This window comes from Trachurus japonicus, chromosome 8, assembly GCF_045865225.1.
Source record: "Trachurus japonicus isolate A0001 chromosome 8, Traja_1.0".
NCBI lineage: Eukaryota > Metazoa > Chordata > Actinopteri > Carangiformes > Carangidae > Trachurus > Trachurus japonicus.
The window spans coordinates 29,336,663-29,359,399 of NC_140914.1; the positions used below are offsets into that span (position 1 = coordinate 29,336,663).

Consider the following 22,737-nt stretch of genomic DNA (forward strand, 5'->3'; position numbering starts at 1 on the left):
TCTATCTATCTATCTAAAGGTCTGTGTTTGAGAAGAAACAGTTTAGAATTAGAATGAGAAAATCTTTATTGTCCCGCCAAAGCAGGGAATTCATTTTTGGTCTCACTTACAGTACATAAAAGGAACACAGACGCTTGCCAGTGAGACTTACATAAGACAAAACAGAATTATCACATAATACAGTAAAAATACATTCATACAGGTAACATCTGCACTTCAAGATCCCCTTTACTGTGTCTTGTTGATTATAAAAATGGCAATGGGGATAAAGTAGCCCTAGTAGATCTGTTTCTTTGCTAGAGGTACTCTATAACGCCACCCTGAGGGGAGTAGTAGTAGGGGGTGAGTAAAAAAAAAGAAAGATGATGTTTAATGGAGAAAAAGACAACATTAAAGACTAAAAGAAAAAAGGAAACAAAAAAAGGAATGCTGTGAGATGAGTAATGTGTTAGTTTCTCACGATGGGAACTATAAAACACATGCACCAAGTTACGACACTCGCTCAGCCAGTGGTAATTGCAGCCAATCAGGATGAGAACAGCCAATCAGGATGAGAACAGGAGCCCATGATGAGACTGTTTCTAGAAGACTCAGAGCAGAGAGAGAGAGGCACGACAATCACTTCTCTCTCTCTTACACACACACACACACACACACACACACACACACACACACACACAAGCACTTAGTAGCTCATGATTACAATGGTCCTTGGACATTGTGTTAATCTGAGAGAGAAGTGCTTTGCCTTATTTTTTCCCTCACAGTTATAAAAAAAGGCTCTTTGACTGCACACACACACACACACACACACACACACACACACACACACACACACACACACACACACACACACACACACACACACACACACACACACACACACGCACAAACAAGTTCTTGGACATTGTGTTCCTGCTGTTTCATCCCTCCACAGGAACAAATGAGGTAAAATGATGGGTAGCGCAGGGCTGACATCTGATGGAGACACCCACCGCTTCTGCAGGATTGGACTGTGACTGTGTGACATCATCATCATCAACTTGTCAATTAGAGCAGTGACTACACGGAGGTCCTGCTGCATGAACGTTAGTCAAGAGAGCATAACCCACTCTTCCAGGTGTAAAATGGCTATCTATCTATCTATCTATCTATCTATCTATCTATCTATCTATCTATCTATCTATCTATCTATCTATCTATCTATCTATCTATCTATCTATCTATCTATCTATCTATCTATAGGGGTAGGATTAGATAAATTTCCTACTTTCCTACTTCCTACTCCTTTTCGCTCATGTAAACTGCGTTGCTTATGAGATGTTACTTTTTTATGTATACAATTTTTCTGTTCACTTATTTCCTTATTATTATATTATTATTCTATCTTATTATTATTATTTTTACATTGTTGTTTACATGATCGAAATAAAGATATCAATCAATCAATCAATCAATCAATCAATCAATCAATCAATCAATCTATCTATCTATCTATCTATCTATCTATCTATCTATCTATCTATCTATCTATCTATCTATCTATCTATCTATCTATCTATCTATCTATCTATCTATCTATCTATCTATCTATCTATCTATCTATCTATCTATCTATCTATCTATCTATCTATCTAATCTGTCTTAGACAATAAAACAAACATTGAACCTCGGTTTTTTTGCCTAACTCTTTTTTATTGAGATTTTCCAGCAATAGCTATGACATAGTGAACTCACCCACTTCAAACAGGGACGGATGAAACACATGCATACCAACATAAAAAACAAAACAAAAAAACTGAAATTGAACCTCAGTTTGTGGGTGTCCTTGATCAGGGTTACAGTAATACACTTTACAGCAGGAGGATACTACATATACAACCTGCATGGAGAATGTGTCATGTAAGATGGACATGTCTTTAAAGACCTGAGCTGCTCCAATAATTTTAAGTGCTCAGATAAAAGCATGTAAATGGCTGCAGTGTTAATGTAAATGTACGTTAGACTGCATTAGAGCAGGCTTGTGCTTTCTAAAGCAGCCACTCATCAACCTTTTAGCATAATAGCAGCTTTTTTTCGGGATGCTTTTATGTGGAGGCTGTGTGGTACGGTAGAAAGCAGCCAATTTCTCTGTGGGAATCAAACATTGCGCACACCCAGATGCTGAGAGTGTTTCTTCATCCAACCACAGAGACAATGACTAAGCCTCAGGAGGATACATGCGTAGAATTACCGCAGAACAAACAGAAGGCTGTCAGTCTACAGTGGACTGAACGGCCAAAATCATGTGTTTCTGAATTACATCTGCCATGATGCTCTTTTATTTTTCACTGGATCTCTGAGCTTTGTCTTCAGTGAGAGCTGCTGATGCTTCTAGCACTTCTTTTTTAATCATCTCAGTGAAACAGCTGACTTATCTTTGAAAGTCAAAAATGTTAATGTTATAATTAGAATCCCCCCTCATGGTTCTCTGCCTCTTTCATTCAGACTAGTTTTAGGTTACATCGCTATGTTTGAATCATTCCTGTGAATTTTTTTTTTTTCATAATTACCGAGTGAGTAGTTTTGTGAGGTGGCAGCGACCTTGACCTTTGATAACCAAACTCAAATCAGTGCATCCTTGAGTCCAAGTGGATATTTGTGTCAGATTTAAAGAGACTATTTCACTACTGAGAAATTGTGTCCATGAGAATGGGACAGATGGACTGACAAGCTGAATACATTATGCCTCCACCTCTGGCTGTCACCAGCGTGGAAGCATGAAGAGTGAAGACATCAGGGGGAGCAACTGCAGGTCAGGGTGGTTTACAGCACAGCCATGGACAGGACAGCTGTCTCTGGATGGATGTGGTACTTAGATTCTGACGTTTTTCCTTCTGTGATTTTTAAGCACAGATCTATTAGGACATTTATTCTGAAAGGACTTTAGAGATCAGGGGTCACATACACACATACCAACTTCAAAATAAAATTTGACTATAATATTATACAGGGCCCATTCTAAAGCGTGTTCCCTGTGTTTCTGCACAATACAGCACTACTACGATTAAAGGGATAGTTCACCCAAAATTCAAATTTCACTCATTATCTACTCACCCTCATGTCGACTAAGGGCTGGGAGAAGTTTCAGAGTCCTCCGTGGCTTCTCTGAGTTACAGCGGGGTTACGTGCAGCACTGCATGTCCATATGACGGTAGCGAACGGAGCTCACTTTTCTTCGTCCAAAAAGACACACCAAAAAACATCTGAATACCTCCATAGTGCTCGTCTGTAATGTCCGTCTTGTATTGAAGCCCCGACATAAGACATTGTTCCGAAAAAAATAAAATAAGTCTATGTTTTAAGCTTGTTTGTAGCGGAAGCTCCCAGTTTTGCTCTGCCGGAATCTCACGCGATTTGCGGAGCCGTGAACTGGGTGCGAGATGTGGACGGACCAGGAAGAGCAGTGCTGGGAGCTTCCGCTACAAACAAGCTTAAAATACAGACTTATTTAATTTTTTTTGGAACAATTTCTCATGTTGGGGCTTCAATACAAGAGGGACATTACAGATGAGCACTATGGAGGTATTTGGATGGTTTTTGGTGTGTCTTTTTGGACGAAGAAAAGTGAGCCCCGTTCTCAACCGTCATATGGACATGCAGTGCTGCACGGAGCCCCGCTGTAACTCAGAGAAGCCACAGAGGACTGCCAAGCGGTCATTGACCTCTTGGCACAACGGTTTGCATCATCGCCCACCATGCTGGATACCAGGGTTCGAACCCTAACCTGGGGCAGTCCGTACCGAAACACAATGCAGAGGGCCGGAATAACATCGGCTACATGTGAGCAACGGAATATCGAACATACTGTGATATATTAACAAGAGTATATCACCGTATGTAACAGTGCGATTGAGCACTTTCCAGTTTAAAAACTACGATTATACTTGTAGATTTTAGAAGTAGAAGATCAAGTCATCTTTATTTATATAGCACCTTAAACACAACAGAAATTGCTCCAAAGTGAATCAGGAAGAGGAAACTGTTGTTCCAGATTAACGGATGAGGAAACTGAAGTTTCTTTAGGACAAAGGTGGATCTCACAAAATAATGAAGGGACAGCGTCATTTCTACAGTATCACAGTGTTACCATCCCTTATACGCTGCTTATCCGTGTAGGGAGATAAACAACCTCAAACACTCACATTCACACACTCTCCAATCAACCTAGTGTGCATGTCTTTGTACTGAAAGAGGAAGCTGGAGAACCCAGAGAGAACCCACTCATGCAAACTCCACACAGAAAGGCTGCCCCTATGAGTGTTTACATAACAAAATTAATTTACATGTTTGAACAGGTTTACAGTTCATTACAGTTTTTCTCCATTGGTTTGGCTCATTTCTTGAAACAGAAATGACATTCTTTCCAAGTGAATAGATCTTGTTGATCTAAACTGATTGTTGATTCTCAGTCTAATGGTTGTTCTCTCCAAAACATGTCAGCCTCATTTCATTCTATAAGTCATCACACGCACAATAGTCTGTTCAATTGTCAAAATTACTCAAGAACATAATACCATGAATACCATATATTTATTTACAGCACTCATATAATTTTCCTCGTTTTTGTGTATGTGCTTATATTACAGTATATTACTGTATATTGTACATTTTCTTTTTACTCTGATGAATGGAAGTTACTTGATGTGTGTAAATAAAAATTATTACAATTTCCTTGGCACTATGAGTGCAATATGTGATGTCAAATTGGAGACTACTCTTACCATAAAATCCTATTTATTTAATTATTTTATTAGGTAGCGAAAGGCCTATTGAAATCGTACTGTTTCTTTTAAAAAAAATTTTTTTTCACATTAATACACAATTGTATTCTATTAGCTAGACAGAACAAACTATAGTACAGTAACTATTGTCAATGAAGCACTGGGCTCAGACTGAGAGGTGAACATGAGGGACATTTCAATGCTTGCCTAGTGACAAAACATCTAATATTTTGACTTGCAGACAATGCCAAAGGGACGATGCATTATGGGGGAACTGACTATTTATATGAGAAATAAATTTAGTTTTGACCCGAGTTAACTGTTTTGGGAGAGAGATGCGCTTTTGCAGGTGATCTATGGTGTTATGCTGAACTGTAAGACTGGTTTGCTAAATGATCTGTTTTGAGAATGTAATTTCTGTTTCAAGAAATGGAGAAAAAGACAAAATACAGCAGCTACACATGTAAGAACAATGAGCTGGGGTCACAACCTCCTCACTGATTTCAGAATGCACCAGCAGCACAGTCGACTCTGTGACTGTATACACTACAGAGTACAAGTACATGACAGAATCATCTCAAGGTTATTTTGCACCAACTTTCTGTGTCTCCAGGGAGTCGATTAGATGTCGCTCTAACACATCACCAATTTAAATTCCGCCACACCCCAACACCTCATTAACTGGATTTCAGCTACAATAAATCTGCATATTCATGAAGTACAGTCTGTTACGCAGGTGCTCCATAACTCTGCACAGCAACAGCAACTGTCTGTCCTCTAACTGTTATTTTTGAGTCAGTGCTGATTAATGTGAATAATAATAATGTGACTGTGACTGAGATGCACTGGTGAAAGTAAATGCTCATGTCCAGCTTTGGAGACCAGTGATTTCTGTATCTAATTATAAACACATATTACAACCCTGCTGATTTATTAATGGATGGTTTTATTCATGTTGATTTGAATCAGTTTGTAAACTCTGGAGTCAGACTGCCGGCTCGTGTGATCTTGTGTAACACCTTCTTGGTTCAGCATTTTTCTGCCTGCACAGTTCTGAAGCAGCCTCGTCCCCGCTGCGCGCCGGGAACATGGAATTAACAGCAGATTGTCACGGAGACTTCGCGCTTCAATTTTTCTCCCTCTCGGCGGTAACAGCGGCGGATTCTGCTCGCTCCTCTCCACCGCGTGAGCGCAGGCGGAGGCTGCGCACTGCCGCCGCCAGAGATGCTCTATGTAGGAGAAGAAGGCTCACTCAGGGTGGAAGAATGAGAATTACTGTGCAGGTTACAGTGGAGCTATAAACACTGGCGGAGCCAGAAATTTTTCATTGGGGTGGCCAGGAGACCATTACTCACATAGGGGAGGCAATACAGTACGTAGATACCAGAAACATCTAGATGGCTGTTTTCATTATTATAACTGTTGTTGTTTTTATCTATTGATTATTTTCAGTGTAACCTTATAACCACCTCCCATATCAACTCAATTATTAACAGGAAATCTCCACAAATGTAAATATTAATATCTCTAAGAAATTTAAATCGAACGCGACTTGGTTATTTGTCTTAGAACACAAGCCAAGAGGCTTCATCAGATTTAAATTTCATGGAGATAAATATGACCTGGACAGATGAGAATAAAATATTAATAGACTTATATCAGCTTGTTCCCACTGTCCAAGATTGATACATTACATTTCTTTTAGTGGGAATAAAACATTGCTGCTGGTGGTCAATCAATGATAAATGGAAGTTTAATTTTGTAACTGTACGAGACTTGTCTTAAAAATCAAGGAATACACACACAATATAATCATAGTGAGGGCAGAGCAGGCTCTTTATTAATTTGCTATCACCGAGAGACGGTCTGTGTCTGAAATGCTTCAACTAACGTTCTGTGCCACAGAGATGCATCTGTAAAGATGACTTCGTATGAAATTTAATTCACAAATTTGAATTCTGATGTTGCAACGGACACATAGAGGGTTGAAAAAAAAAGAAACCTTATGGTTTATTGTGTTGGAAAAGCTTTGCTGGGCAGCCTGTAGTGTTTAATGTACCACAAGAACTGTGGATTTTAATTGTGAATTTTATTTTGTGTCTGTAGCCTATAGTTGCACAGAAACATATAATCAGTGGTGAACTGTGGCCCCAGACTCACTCTGGGCCTTCAATAGGACCATGGGACCACATGTGGCAATAAAAAATCAAATGGCAACTATAAAAACAGCAGCCAGAGCCAAATGTCACATAGGGTTTTTCAGTATGAAATGTATCTATCTCAAACTGACTCATGTGCCAACGTTTCAACACCTAACATTAATTCAGACACAAAATCGAACAAAGGTCAACCTAAAATCACTCACAAGGCTCAGAGTCAGCCCAATACAGTTAATAACCAACAACTTGTGTCCATGAAGCAGTCAATAAACACATTCTGCCACCTCATGGAAGGTGAAGCAAAGAAGTAATCTATTTTCAGAAACATCTTCAACCAAATATACTGCAGTGATCTTTCAAATTTGGGACAGGTGGACGCTAAGCTGCAGGAGCTGGGCAGCTGTGTGTTGAAGTACTGCCGTTGATAAACTGAAGATGAACTGAAGGGAGATGAAGGAAGGGAAGGGGGTTATAATCTAAGGGGAGAACTAAATTTTAAGAAACCGAAAGTCCGAACAAACATGAAAAGTATGTGCGTCTCGAGCTGTGGAGTGAATTTGTGGAACAGTCTGGGGACAGAAATAAAACAAAGTGCAAATATAAATCTGTTTAAAAAAAGGTAAAAAAAATTTCTTTTACACAAGTATATGGAAGAGGAAGCATGTTAATAGAGGATGATAAGGGTTAAATTTATATAAACTGTAGAATAGCGTTGATTGATATATTGTAACTAACTTAGTATATGGTATAGAGGGTAAAGATTTAGTTATGGAGATAGCTTATATATTTATATTTATATCAATGATGATATGTATGTACTATGTATTTATTTTGGTTATATAGATATTTATATAGAATATATTTTTGTAATTATATACTTATATGGATAATGATGTAGTATATATTTAATTTTGTAATTATATATTTATATAGATATTTATTAAGGTTACACATGGTATATACTTATATAGGTCTATTATGTACTGTAGTTAGGATGTATAGTTGCAAACCAAAGAGCAGATAAAAGGGGTGGGAAATTAAAATAAGTATTGTACTTCTTCCCACTTCCTTTTTCGAACAATGTGCGGTGTTTTGTTATGTCTTAGCTCTTTATTTTAATATTTTGTTGGGTTTTTCTCTTTTTTTTCTATCTATTGTATGTACAATAGTTACATACAATTTCTTTTATTTTTATTTTTATACATGTTCGAAAATAAAATACATTCATTCATTCATTCATTCATTCATTCAAGGACAGGTCAGTCCAGGCAGCGCAGTCCATACAAACAGCTGATTCATCCACAGTGTTGCTGGTGAGAGAGCAGAGCCCAGCAGCAACAGGTAGGCTGAGGGGGGAGGGGGACAATAAAGTTTCAAAAAACGTTATTGTCCATCACATGACAGGGCTCAAGACATAAACACCGCAAAGACATAAAACACACATGAGACGTGTTTGTTTTGCTTTAAACCAGCGGTTCCCAACCCTTTCTGGCTCATGACCCCATTTTGACATCACAAATTCCTGGCGACCCCGTCAATCAAGATGTGCCAGCTCAGACATTTTTAGATGCTGCATTTTATTTGAACTCCATTTAAATTTGAGAAAGTGAAAGTATAGAATACAGTTGTTTAGGATTGTGTGTGGTGTTTTTAATCTTTAAAAAAAAAAAAAAGAATAATTAGTTTAAAAATATTTTTATTAGCAATTTTTTTAATCAATTACTGACAATTCAGGCGACCCCATTTGAATTCCAGGCGACCCCACATGGGGTCCTGACCCCAAGGTTGAAAAACACTGCTTTAAACAAACAAATAAAGCAAAATAGACACTCTCATTGGTTTAAAGTGGTTTTTATTGTGGCGTTTATTTTTTGAGCTCTGTCACCATATGCGACAGACAATAAAGTTTTTTGAATCATTAGATGTCAGATACAAACAAACATGTTGTGTTTGTGGAAATTCTTCTGAATGAACTGGACAAGCTATCTGCAGTCTGTGCAACGCTCCAGTACCTCGTGGGGGAACATTTGCAAAAGGTTTCAACACGCCAAATTTAATCAGGCACCTGGATAAGGAACACAAGGAGAAGCATGCCGAGTTCCAGAAACAGAGGGTGGAAAAAGAAAAAGAAACACTGAAATGGATGCTAAAGCAAACAACATTAGACCGTGCCTGGCCGTACAGCCGTGACAGTGAGAAGGCAAGGGGTGGTACAAGGAAGCTAATGGAATTTACTGTGCTGGCCTGCCTGCCATTTAATGTTGTGGAGAACTCCACATTTCAAAGTTTGATCCGCGCTCCCTCCGCCCAGGACACACATACTGTGGTGATACCGGTCTAAATGAGCCACACCGGGATGTGTATTCCCACGTTGAGAGCCTTCTGAAAGAAAACAGTCCTCCGATTAGTTTCACCACGGATATTTGGTCATCAGACGTCTGCCCCATGTCACTGCTGAGTTTGACGGCCCAGTGGATCGATTCAAAATTCAAACTCTGGTGACTTTTGGAGCCAAGCATGAAGTTCCTGCTTCCTTCAGTTCCAACCAGTGAATTACATTTAATTTAGTTCCTACCGTACTACTTGGCTGCTACTTATGTATTTTATTTGTTGGAAACACATGTGGCCTGGGTGCTATATGTTTTTGTTGACCTGAGTGTCATTGTTTAGTTTTGGGAACATTACTGCTATATGATTTGCAGTATACTTGTTACATTAAAGTAATTTAATTATAGTAAGTTAAAGCAGAAGTAAGTGGTCCGGTCGTTTTGGCTAATGCTGCGTTCCAGGTAGGCTTTTGAAATCGTAAATTACAGCTTCAAGTCACAACTTACGACTTTGTAGCGTTCCAGGCAACCCACTCGTGTTTTTCCGACCTGTTTTACCGGTGAAAGTCACTATAACGGCCACTCGTAACTTCCGACCGGTGAACTCCTACCAGATCAAACTGGTACGACTTCACGGTCGGAAAAATACGAGTTTCCTTGAACGCACCATAACAGTCCTCGTCCCTACGTCGCCACATTCACGGCGTTCCTTGGCTGCACACACAGCCCTGCATGCCGTTCTCTCTCCTCATTGGATAAAAACTGTAGGATACGATAAATGCTTTCTCCTGGGCTCAGAGCAGAGCAGAGTGACTGACAGACCCGTGTTTCGGTCCAAACACTCTATGTAAGTGATTGCTGTCGGAAGATATAACTATTTAAGACTTATATTAACACAAATATATCACTTACTTCTGCTTTAAGTTGTTGCACCCATCATTTCTGGTTTGTCCAGCCTGAACTTTGAACTCATATCTGGCCAGTCCTTGAATGCCCTCTAGAGGTCATTGATGTTTAACATTTGCATCTCAGTCAGTTTGGGGCATGGCAGAAATGGTCAAACATTGGCAAAAAAATGCTTATGAATACTTTTGTTGATACTCAGTAAACAGTACATACGTGTATAGTAAATAAACAAGTTATTTAAATATATATTGCTGCCTCACGTGATCAGATCATGATCGGTCATTGGTTTATTTAAACTCAGTGATCATTGATCGGCCCCAAAATTCCTGATCATGTAAAGCCTCGTCATTTCAACACAATATTTTACTCTACAGTTCCAGCAGAATGATTAAATAAATAATTACACTCTGAAACATTCATGAAATGCAGATTTGTTGTTTGTGTCTCCTGCCACAATATTTCTAAAATCTAAAAAGCCGTCCCGTTCCCTAAAATGTTAACCATACAATACAATACAATGCAATATAATATAATACAAATTTATTTAAAAAGCACTTCAAAAATCAACAGTGGTGACCAAAGTGATGAGCCATGTAGGTATAGGCTGATGCGACTGCATGGCAGAAACATACTCTATGCAAAGTGGCATATTATATCATTTGTGTAATAAAAATGAACAGCAAATTAATAATTCCATATCTGTACTTTTTTAAAACATTTTTTTATCATAACTTAATGTCAACATATGAGCAAACACACACATACGGCACAATCTGCATATTAGATTTTACAGTATGATAAAGAACCTGGTTTCCATTCAAGGCAGTTTTAGTGTTAACATGTTTGTCACACAGTCACCAAGGTACACACTTTTTTCCTCCAGAACACACTGACTCAGTCAGCAGGTACTGTATATTCAAGGCAGTTGACACATAGCTCTTTTTATGACACTTAACAGTAATTCTAATGACCGAACATGCAAAGAAGTGTCCACTAAGAGGTCCATTTATGGTATTGATCTCTGTTGCAAGGAAATGAAATGACCAATCCAATGTCTGAGTTACATGCAAATCACCTTTCCTTGTTCATCTTGAAGAAAAAACAGTAAAATTGTGGACTTGCACTATAGTGCTTTTCTAGTCACTCTGACAACCTAAATCGCTTTACACTGTTTTTTTTGTTGAATTCACCCTTTCACACACACACATTCATACAGCACTGTTCGCAGACAGGCTTTGGGAGCTAATCATTCACACACATTCACATAGGGCAAGTGTGGGTTCAGCGTCTTGCCCAAGGACACTTCGACATGCGGACTGGAGGATCCGGGAATCTAACCAAACTTCCGGTTAGTGAACGACCTGCTCTACCTCCTGAGCCACAGGAGTAGTTCCATAACCAGTTACTGTAATGTTATGACTTCATGTTGCTACATCTGTCCTCATGTTTGAGTTTGGCCTTAATAATTCTTGTTTCTTGCTGTGACCATTGTTTCTGTGACTCACTGCTGTGTCTCAACTCAGATACTTTAGTCAGTTACTGATAGGCACTGCACGTTGGCATACTCGTCAACTAAAAGTCCCCCTCCAACCATCCTTTTTGGTTATTTTAAAGCATTCTCTGTGGTCTTTAAAGGGATACGCCAACATTTTTTTTCATGTCTTGCCTCACTCTTGAGTCCATGACAAGCAGATAGACACCATCCTTTCAACTGTGCGTGCAGTTAAAGGACAATTCCAGGCGAATTCAACTCGGGGGTGTATTTTCCTAACATTTTAGGTCTAAAAGAAGGAATCTGAAGATTTTCAGTTTAATTACTCCTGTTTTGCGGTAGTTGCGTCTGTCCCCGCATCGCCACGGCAGCAATGAATGGGAGTGGATGTAAGTTCCGCTGTTTAGGCTGTTTGCATCCCTCAAAGCCGCAATTTTTTTCCACAGACAGCGTCAGATGGCTACTCACACATGCACCGAGAAGTTTTTTACTTCAAGCAAGCCGTCATGTTTGTAAAACTAGATCTAATTCAAAGTCTCCCAGAGTCTCACGCGAGCCCGAAGTTGCAGTGCTGGTGAATTCAGGCGCAGTAGGAGCTACCGCTTGTGTCATAAACACAGGAATATCAACTCTTTACTAGCTTGAAGTGTACATTTTTTTCCACAGACAGTGTCAGGTGGCTACTCAAACATGCACCGAGAAGTTTTTTTTACTTGAAGCAAGTAAAGAGTTGATATTCCTGTGTTTATGACCCAAACGGTAGCTTTTCCCACTGCATGTGAACACACCGAGCACGGCAACTGGGTCTCGCGCGAGACTCCGGGAGACTTTGAATTAGATTTAGTTTTACAAACATGTCGGCTTGCTTGAAGTAAATAAACTTCTCGGTGCATGTTTGAGGAGCCATCTGACGCTGTCTGTGGAAAAAAATTGCGGCTTTGAGGGCTGTAAACAGCCTAAACAGTAGAACTTACATCCACTCCCATTCATTGCTGCCGTGGCGATGCGGGGACAGACGCAACTACCGCAAAACAGGAGCAATTAAACTGAAAATCTTCAGATTCCTTCTTTTAGACCTAAAATGATAGGAAAATACACCCCCGAGTTGAATTCGCCTGGAATTGTCCTTTAACAAGGGAGATACGGACAGTAAAGTCATCCGAGAAACTCTTCAGCAACTCTAAACGGAAACCGGTGGGCCGATCTTCGTCTCAGAGCTGAGAAAACTCTCCGGTAAGGCATCTTGAACGGTCAAATGCCGGTAACGGGACAAAATTGTAAACAGCTGGTATTTAGACAAATTAACGACACACTGCTGATCTAAACGGCTACTTTCTCACCTAAAAATGTTTAAAATGTCGATAAAGTGATATACAGTATTTACAGAGTTTAGAGCTAAAATGAAATCAGCTTCTGACTGCTGATTTCGGCTCGGGTAGGAGGCAGGCTAACACTATGCACTTCCAGCGATTGAGCTAAGCTAATTAGCGGTGCACCAGCTCTGCCCGTATCTCCCTTGTTACTGCACACACAGTCGAAAGGATGGTGTCTATCTGCTGGTCATGGATTTGGGAGTGAGGCAAGACACGAAAAAAAATGTTGGCGTATCCCTTTAAATTGTGACTATGAAGTTTTTAGCCAAAATCACAAAACCTGTGCCATTTCCCAGGGCTCTCCTTCTGCAGAGCACCAGTAGCTCATTAGCAATGCGCCTCCGAGTGGTGGGCGGAGACTGCGCTGCTCTGCACCCACCCAGCCACGCCCCTCGCAACCGAGAGACCGAGTCCAGCTGAACGAGGGGCTGACTGACAGAGATGAAAGACGGTGAAACGCTGTTAAAAAAAAGAGTTTGTTTTGGTGGAGCCATACAGACAGTTGTGGGCCGCCTTACACCGAGCTATCCAGCCTTTTACTTTAGAGCCAGATGCAGAGTTTCTAAGCACTAGTGCCCTCCCCTGGGGTTGTGACACTGTCAACCCCAGTCTGCCTGAAACTGAAACTGCCAGTTTGTGTCTGCCGTTGGTCAGCAATTTGAAGGCAGAAATACTCAGAAATGCAATTCTGTACTTACTTTTCTGCTGATATGCCCTCTAACATCAGAAAAATGCCACAGGAGTATGTGAAAAGCACAAAAAACACGATTTTCATCGGAGGGAGTCTTTAAATGCACCCATGCACTCACTCAGAAAGAAACACTAAACCTAACTCTCAACATCTGATAATTGAACTCAGACAATGTCATCCTGATTCAAGCCAGACAGCAGCTCTGTGAGTCACCTCAACTGTATGATTCCCTTCCATGCCACAACTCTAGCATGTGCAATTACAGCTTCAATTATGTGCAATTAAAGCTGCAATTATAGTTGCCTAACCCCTCTCCACCCTCCACCCCAGTACACAGAGCTGTAGAGGTCAGGATGATGGACGTAACTGGAGTTCTAGTTTGAGCCTCCCCATACAACATACAGAATGCTCCACTGTACACAGACTGTATGTAACAGACGTTATATATATTACATCAAATGAGCTGATGTACCGTGCACCATGCAGAGCTCACGTCTCTGCCCCGCCGATCTAAAAACAGCTTGCACCGACAATTAAAGGGATAGTTCACCCAAAATTGAAATGTCACTCATTATCTACTCACCCTCATGTCGACGGGGCTGGGAGAAGTTTCAGAGTTATCCGTGGCTTCTCTGAGTTACAGGGGGTCTCGGCGTAGCAGTGCATGTCCATATAACGATCACAAATGGATACCAACTGTCTTCGTAACAAAAAGACACACCAAAAAACATCCAAATACCTCCATGCTGCTCGTATGTAATGTCTGTCTTGTATTAAAGCCCCGAAATGCGAAATTGTCCCGGGAAAAAATTAAATAAGTCTGTATTTCAAGCTTGTTTTGTAGCGGAAGCTTCTCGAAGCTCCTCTTCCCGGTTTGTCAAATTTGGACGAACTGGGAGGAGGACAGACCCTGGTTTGTCCAAATTTGACGAACCGGGAAGAGGAGCTTCCGCTACAAACAAGCTTGAAATATAAACTTGTTTAATTTTTTTGGGGACAATTTCGCGTTTTGGGGCTTCAATACAAGACGGACATTAGCCTACATACGAGCAGCATGGAGGTATTTGGATGTTTTTTGGTGTGTCTTTTTGTTATGAAGACAGTTCCATTTGCAACCGTTATATGGACATGCACTGCTACGCCGAGACCCCCTGTAACTCAGAGAAGCCATGGATAACTCTGAAACTTCTCCCAGCCCTTAGTCCACATGAGGGTGAGTAGATAATGAGTGACATTTCAATTTTGGGTGAACTATCCCTATAAAGGTAATGAACCTACTGCTAAAACGATAGGGATTATGGCAATAGGCGAATTTGCCAAAAAAAAGTTGAAATATCCCTTTAACAGCTGATGCAGCGAGACTCAGAGTGAGTGAGAAAAGCCAGTGTTCCCTGCACTGCGCTGCTCCCCAGCAGAGTGAGACCTCTTCACTTTCTCCTCCTCTCCGGTGACGCTGAAAGCAGCCGAGCCGCTGCGCTGCCGGTCCGCTCCGCTCCTCTCCTCTCTCACTCCGCCCGGCTGGCTGGCTGCGTGCAAACACAGTCTCTAACGGAAGACTTTAGTAGCGCCACAGAGGGCACCGAGGCGAGCAACAACCCCCCCGTGGATCTGCACCCGACCTGCGGGGACTGTGGATTTTTTTAAAGAGCGGTAAAGGAAGGAAGGAAGGAAGGAAAAGTTGAAGCCGCCTCCGCTGCGACAGGTTCGCCGCTCCAGACTGACTGCCGCTGCCGCCGCTGCTGCGTTAATAAGGTAAGGCTGACCCGTGTCTTTACGCACGGTAACCAGATAACGAGCTGGCGCTTTACGCACGGCAACTAGAGGTGTGGTGGTGGGAAATTAAAAAAAAGGAAAAAAAGAGGGCGAGGAGTGAGTGAGTGACCTCCAGCCGATGGTCATCTGACGGTGTCAGGGCCGTTATCTGTGGTGTGTGACATGCAGCCGCTCTGTCCTCCGCCAACTTCACTCTGACGCCGCTCCAGCCTTTCATTTACATAATGAAGGCTCACGGTAAAACTCTCAGCTGTGTCCACAGTGGGCGGAATCACGAGGATGTCGCGGGCAACTGCTGCCGCGGAGGCTCTGTGTGTGTGTGTGGTGTGTGTATATGTGTTTTAGGATGCTGCACAGGAGGAGCACTGATAATGTTTGTATTAATGAGATAAATACACATCATGGGGTCTTTCAGTGCTCGTATGTGTCTGAACAGTGAGATTGGTGCGTTCAGCTCCCTGTGTGTGTCTTTCTGTGTCGGCTTTAGGCGCATTCTTCCCCTGCATTTCTTTCTCTACCTCCCTGCCTCTCTCTCTCTCACACACGTGCACATCAGCGCGCACACGCACACTTTTTCTCCCTCCTCTCAGTTCACTTCACTGAGCTTTTACTGGCATTTTCCTCTCTCTCTCCAGAAAACAAATGTATTGCAATATCACAATTTGGCCAAAAGAACTTAAGTCTCTCCTCCCATTTTTTCTTTAGCTCTCTCTCTCTCTCTGTCTCTCTTTGTGTTGTGTGTGTGTGTGTGTGTGTGTGTGTGTGTGTGTGTGTGTGTTCATTCCCGTGGGCAAGAGAAATGTCTCATTCCCAACAGATGTTGAGAATGAGGCTGTAGTGAGAAGGGAAAACAGCCCTGTAGGACAGATGTAATTGTCACCAGTGGTATTTAAGAATTTAAGCCTGTTTCTCCCTCACACACACACACACACACACACACACACACACACACACACACACACACACACGCACGCACACACACACACACAGTCTCCTTGTCTCTGCTGTTGACTTCACATTCTTTGGCTGTGAGAGGCGCTTGTAGCGGCCAAATGTGTCTCTCTGTGTGTGTGTGTGTGTGTGTGTGTGTGAGATAGATAGATAGTTAGATAGATGGAGAGAAAGCAGAAGTTGATGTGATGGGTGGGTGCACCCTTTGCTCCTCTTGCTCAATATTTGACTCTAAACATATGTGTGTGTTGAGTTGTGTTGTGTTTCTGTGTGTGACTGCTGAGTTGCTTGACCACCTCACCTGCACCACACCCACTGTGTCCTGTGTGCTTTACTGTGGTGACATGATACAAACACATTGCGAGCGGCTTGTCTGACGGCCGGCCACCTGCAGGTTGTGGTCATGCTGTGTCAGTTATAGTGTGTGGTTATGTGTGTGTGTGTGTGTAGAGAGAGAGCGTGAGAGCAGACTTATCACCTTTCTAACTGTGTCATCAGGTGACTCCTGTTTTCCCTTTGAGGGAACTCTGGCTCTCAAATTGCTTGTTGATGTGATGTTTGCGGCACTGCAGCAAAAGACCCACTTCAATCTGTGGATAATATGAAGTGAATTGATTTTGTCGTAAATAGAGAGAACAGAGTTTGGCGCTTAGATTGCAGTGGAGGTGGGGGGGGGGGGGGGGGACTGGATCACCATGCAAAGTGGTCCGTAGGTTTAAGGTCACTCCGATTTAGAGGAGACTTCCCAGAGCGTAGACACAGGTGATGGTGGTGGTGGTGATAATGATGAGGAATGGGAACATCTTCATGAAGGAAACTCCTGATTGGATGGTTTAATTGGAGGTGGTCAGGCATCCATGGTCCAGGTGGTGAAAGGGTGGAGGAGGTTGGTGCTGAAAGACAGCAGAGAGAGAGAGAGAACACAGTCTACAATGGATTGGCCAAAAGCCAGTGTGCAGGGGCGGGGCTTAAAGGGGGGACTGGGGGGGCCATACTTCCCCAGCCTGGGGTCCATAGACGCCCATTACTGTGACAAGGATTTTTTTTTTCAGGCTTTAATGCCTTTATTTTGACATGACAGCTGGAGAGAGACAGGAAATAGGGAGAGACAGAAGGGGAATGACATGCAGCAAAGGGCCATCAGGTGGACTCGAACCTGGGTCTGATGCCTGTGTAAGGGGCCCCCTGATCTACCAAGAGGGCGGTAGGTTTATTGGCAAACTCTGAATATACTACCCATGAATATATATTAATATATATTGTAATATGTGTATAATCGCTATAAAATAAAATTAATTTGGTTTTCGTAGACTTATAATTCTTCTTTTATTGTCGCCATCTTGTACCGCCAGGTTTGTACGGTAGCCCTATACAGAAAATCCAGGCAGAGAGCAGGTTTCAAGAGTTTCACATTCATAAATGAACCAATAAAGAAGAAGGAGGAAGGAAAGAAGGAGGAGTAGGAAACAGCAGACATATCATAAAATGGTTTAGATCTTCATCTCATTGCTCCATGCTCCTCAAATACTCCCAGTCGTCCCAGTTGTAGTAAACAAGTTTTTTCGTCCTCGGAGGACACCGTCACTTTGCCGACAAGAGGAGTGAGTGCGAGCAAGTGAGCGCTGCAATCTAGAATCTGAATGCTGGATGTCACGGTTTTACCCCCATTTTACACACTGGACCTTTAATTAATTCTCAACAGGCTTTAAATTTTAAACCCCGCCCAGCCAGACCCGAAAAAAAGGAAGCCTGAGATCGACCCATGTCATATTTGGGCCTGAGCCTGTGCGTCCGGTCGGATTGGTCAGGCTGACCCGGCCCGCTGAGAACTTGAATTGGTTTTAATGGGACCGATTTTGTGTCCCCCGTCCCCCTGGCCCAGCTTTGATATTTTTTTCATGATTGATTTGTTCTGCTGTGTGTAATCATGTGACAGAAGGAACCAGTAGCAGCAGCACACACCCACTGTGGCAACAAGGGAATTGCATTTTCTTTTTTTTTGCAGTGCTGTAATGTCTGTCAGACACATACACTGTGGATGCGCTCGGGGATGAAACAGAAGCTGCAGCCCTTTTTAAAAACCAATACGTAATACAAACCAACTGGTGTTTCTACTATGGGATATCGTTAAACTGGTCACTGTCTCATTTCTAATTCACACAGACAAAACACAAACAATTTCAGAACATATCTTCTTGAGTTTCTCAGCTCTGGCTGTCTCAGAGTCATAAAGATGAAAGACATGAGGAGAGCAGCTGAAGGTCAGGGTGCTTTACTTTTCACGGTTACTTGCTCCAGGCCTAAATCATGTTTTGTGAGGTCACTGTTTCTTTGACCTCTGCTCCTTGGCCAACAAAATCTAATCCCTAATGTGCTTTAGTCCGAGTATACGTTTCTGAATTTTGAAGAAATTTCCTCAAGGCGTTACAAAGATATCACGTTCAAAAGGTCAAAGCTATGTTTTATGAGGCCTTGACCTTTAACTTTGAAACTCTAATCAGTCCGTCCTTGAGCCCCAGTGCAAGCTTCTCAGATACATAGGTACCTACATACTACTGACAACCTGAAAACAACATGACCGCTGGCTCTGGCTGTCTGTTGCATGGACGAGTAACAATGAATGAATTAATGAATATTTTATTTTCGTGTCATGCCACTATTATGGCCCATCCCATATGGGATTACAAGACACATTTACTAAAAAAATTAAAAACTAGACAATCCTTCCTGGTGACCACACAAATGTACATGCGACACATACGAGAACTAACATTCATCTGTATACAGCTCTTCTTTCTTCTCATTGCCCAGGCCGTTTCGAGATCGTCCACATCGTCCAACCACACAAATTTATTTTTGGGTCTTCCTTACTAAACAGTCTTTGAAAGAGTCATAGAATACACAGTAGAAGACAAAATGCATTTCATTCTCTACATCTTTAAGATCACACAAAGTACAAATTCTATCCTCTTGCGCTATGCCTACACATCTGCCTGTCTCCATAAGAAGACCAAGTATACCGGCTCTAATTTGAGCAGACAAGGATCCTTTCTTTTTAGACAAATTATACAAAACATAACTTTCTGGCCAAAATACATGCTTCATTTCACAGTAAGTGCGCAGCTTTGGTTTACCCCAAATATCTAATGCCCATCTGTATCTATACAGCATAGACCCCTTCGCGGCCTACATCTACATCAGGCATCTACTGTGTACGGGACAGGTTTTCAATTCATTTTGAACAAATGTTATGCTCAGCAAAGATGGAAAATATATAATAGGTTCTGTTTAAAAGAGTAAGAATAGAAGGAAAGAGTCGGATTCAGAGCACCATTCATTAGCACCGATTAAACGTCTTGTAAATAAACGTGTTGCTACGCCCACAGACTGTAAGTTATAGCCCCTGGCTCTCTCCTTGTGTCAGTCCGAGGTCTCAACGGGCCGGACCGAACAACATGACCGGACGTACCGGGTTCAGGTTGAGAACATTTAGCTCGGGTCGCGGCAGACCATGGGCTTACTTTTTCTTTCTTTTTCTGCTGCGGTCCGGTCGAGAATTAATGCTTGTGACGTGAGTCCGGGGCCGCATCAGGTCTTTGAGAACTGTATAAGGACTGAAGCAGCTTAAAAACTGCTCAAACAGGCGGTCATGGGCTTTCAAAGGTTTGGTACATTTACAAGAACTAACAGAAAATAGAAATAAACCCGGCTGGCGTCTGTTTGAGACTAAGCTTTTATTGTATGACGATCTGGAGTCAACTTTTTTTAAAATAACACTCACAGTCTCGGAGGGTGGGTGTACTAACATATTCACTAAAATATGCCTTTTCCTCGTCCATTCTTGAAAAAATAGTCAGTTAAAACATGCTAACCAGCGTTTACAAGCTGCCACGTTTCAGACGTGTAATGTGCATGAGGGTATAAAAATCCATGAGTATTAGAAGTTAGAATTTAAAATAGATATAAAAAGACGTATAGGTATGGACTCAGAGATATAGAGGTACTGTAGCACAGGGCGGGTGTGGACTAATCCTCATGTGGCTTCTGTCTGAAACAACATGTCTTCACCTGAGTCCCAGTCTGTCCTCCAGTCCTCCACAGTGACTCTGCAGCACTCCCGTGGTCTCCCAGAGGAGCTGTTAGTTCTCCACTCTTCTAGATTTGAAGTTTACAGGCAGAGCTGTTGTTTGCGACCGACTCACAAATCACCCAGAATTACCTCTGACATCTGCTGACCGTGAGGAGCTCGGCAGCTGTGACTCACACAACCAGCTCCGTTCAGCCAATGGACGGACTAACAGTGGAGATGTGTTCTACGTTTTCACACTGGGTTCCTTGTTCATTATCTGTATCTTTCTCTTCAGGAGCCAAACACAGGACATGTGGGCCAGGAACATATTCCCATTAAGTCAGGTAACACAACCATTATTCACCCAGACAAGCTGTCCATCAGCACTTCTTATTTATTTCTTTCCTGCTTGAAGTTACAGCCTCAGGGAGCAATTGCTGAGGGACAGGGAGAGGTCCACACACACACACACACACACACACACACACACACACACACACACACACACACACACACACACACACACACACATACACACCAATAGGGGTAAGAGGGGACCTGTCAGGCCAAGCTGCCAAGAGGGGTCTTATGTTTCTGCTTATTTTGAAAAACCAAAAATGGAATATAAAATTGACTTTTAAGGTGTTTTACCATAATATTACTGAAAATGTGACTTTTAATTATTTTTAAAGAAATTGCCAAGAGGGGACTTGGATCTCTGAGCGACATTTACCTATCAAAGAGTGGACCTCCACATACTGCAGTGGAGCTGTCTGCACCCATTCATTCACCTAACGACCCATTCACCTAATGAGTCTTTGTTTACAACAATGACTTTCTCAGTTTCTTTCAAGAATGAATAATATAACTTGAGAGTTATCATTACTTATTTTAAAGTCTCTGTAATACAAATTATATATATATATATATATATATATATATATATATAAATATATATATTTAAATAATCATGGCCACATTTGAGAGTAAATATTTTTTTATTGAATTGCATGCAATTCAGAAGTAACATGGCTGCATGCACTAATATCAAGTTCTGCAGTATAAGCAACAACATTTACTTAAAACCAGCTTTAATGAATGAATTCCTTTTTTCTTAACAAAGATAATTTGCTTGTCTGTCTTTACTCATCCATAAATGTGTTGCCTCTGTCATTCTTAGCAGTCCAAGAGGGGACCTACTATCATCTCAATTTTAAATAGTCAAAATGCTCCATACATCTGGTTTCAACCAATTACAGTAATAGGAAATACATTAATATGTAATATGTATGAATAAGAAAGAAATAAGCAAAAGTGATCATTCTTAAGATAATGTTTTTCATCAAAACTTAACATAAACATTTCTAATAAAGTAGCACCAATAATGTTGTCATTATTTTTAAATGTTGAGTGTACTACTGCAACACACATATCTACAGTCTATTCATTTTTCCCCTACAAGAGTTTTATATTCCTTGACTGCATTGTTGTTATAGGAAACATATTTGAATTAAAACTCAGGGTTTTAGGTCACATTTAATGTACTTCCATCATGAATCTGTATTTATGAGGATGTATTTTATTTACTGTTTTACATTACAGAAAAAGGTCCACACTTGGTTTATATGGAATGACAGAGGTCCACTGTTGGTTGGTGCATAATGATACAAGTGCCCACTTAGTTAGCATGGAGTGAAATACACACTCCATCATGTATGAATAAGAAAGAAATAAGCAAAAGTGATCATCCGTAAGAGAAATTTTTCATCAAAACTGAACACAAACATTTCTAATAAAGTAGCACCAATAATGTTGTAATTATTTTTAAATGTAGGGTGTACTACTGCAACACACATATCTACAGTCTATTCATTTTTCCCCTACAAGAGTTTTATACTCCTTGACTGCATTGTTGTTATAGGAAAAATATTTGAATTAAAACTCAGGGTTTTAGGTCACATTTAATGTACTTGCATCATGAATCTGTATTTATGAGGATGTATTTTATTTACTGTTTTACATTACAGAAAAAGGTCCACACTTGGTTTATATGGAATGACAGGGGTCCACTGTTGGTTGGGGCATAATGACACAAGCTCCCACTGAGATAGCACGGAGCGACATACACACTCCAGCATGGGTGGATAAGCAGAAATGAGAGAAATTGCTAAGTTTTAAGATACATTTTTAATCTAAATTTAATACAAACATTTGTTACTATTAACACACACGC

General features: G+C 41.2%; 1 protein-coding gene across 1 annotated transcript in view; it reads left to right on the plus strand.

The window, feature by feature from the left end:
* Positions 1-15,169: 15,169 nt before the first annotated feature.
* The window catches only part of LOC146983526 (junction plakoglobin a-like), a 209,584-nt gene continuing 202,016 nt past the window's right edge, over positions 15,170-22,737 (plus strand). The window contains exon 1 of the mRNA XM_085785143.1: positions 15,170-15,463. The gene's annotated coding sequence lies outside the window, so the exon portion shown is untranslated. The remainder of the gene's footprint in view (positions 15,464-22,737) is intronic.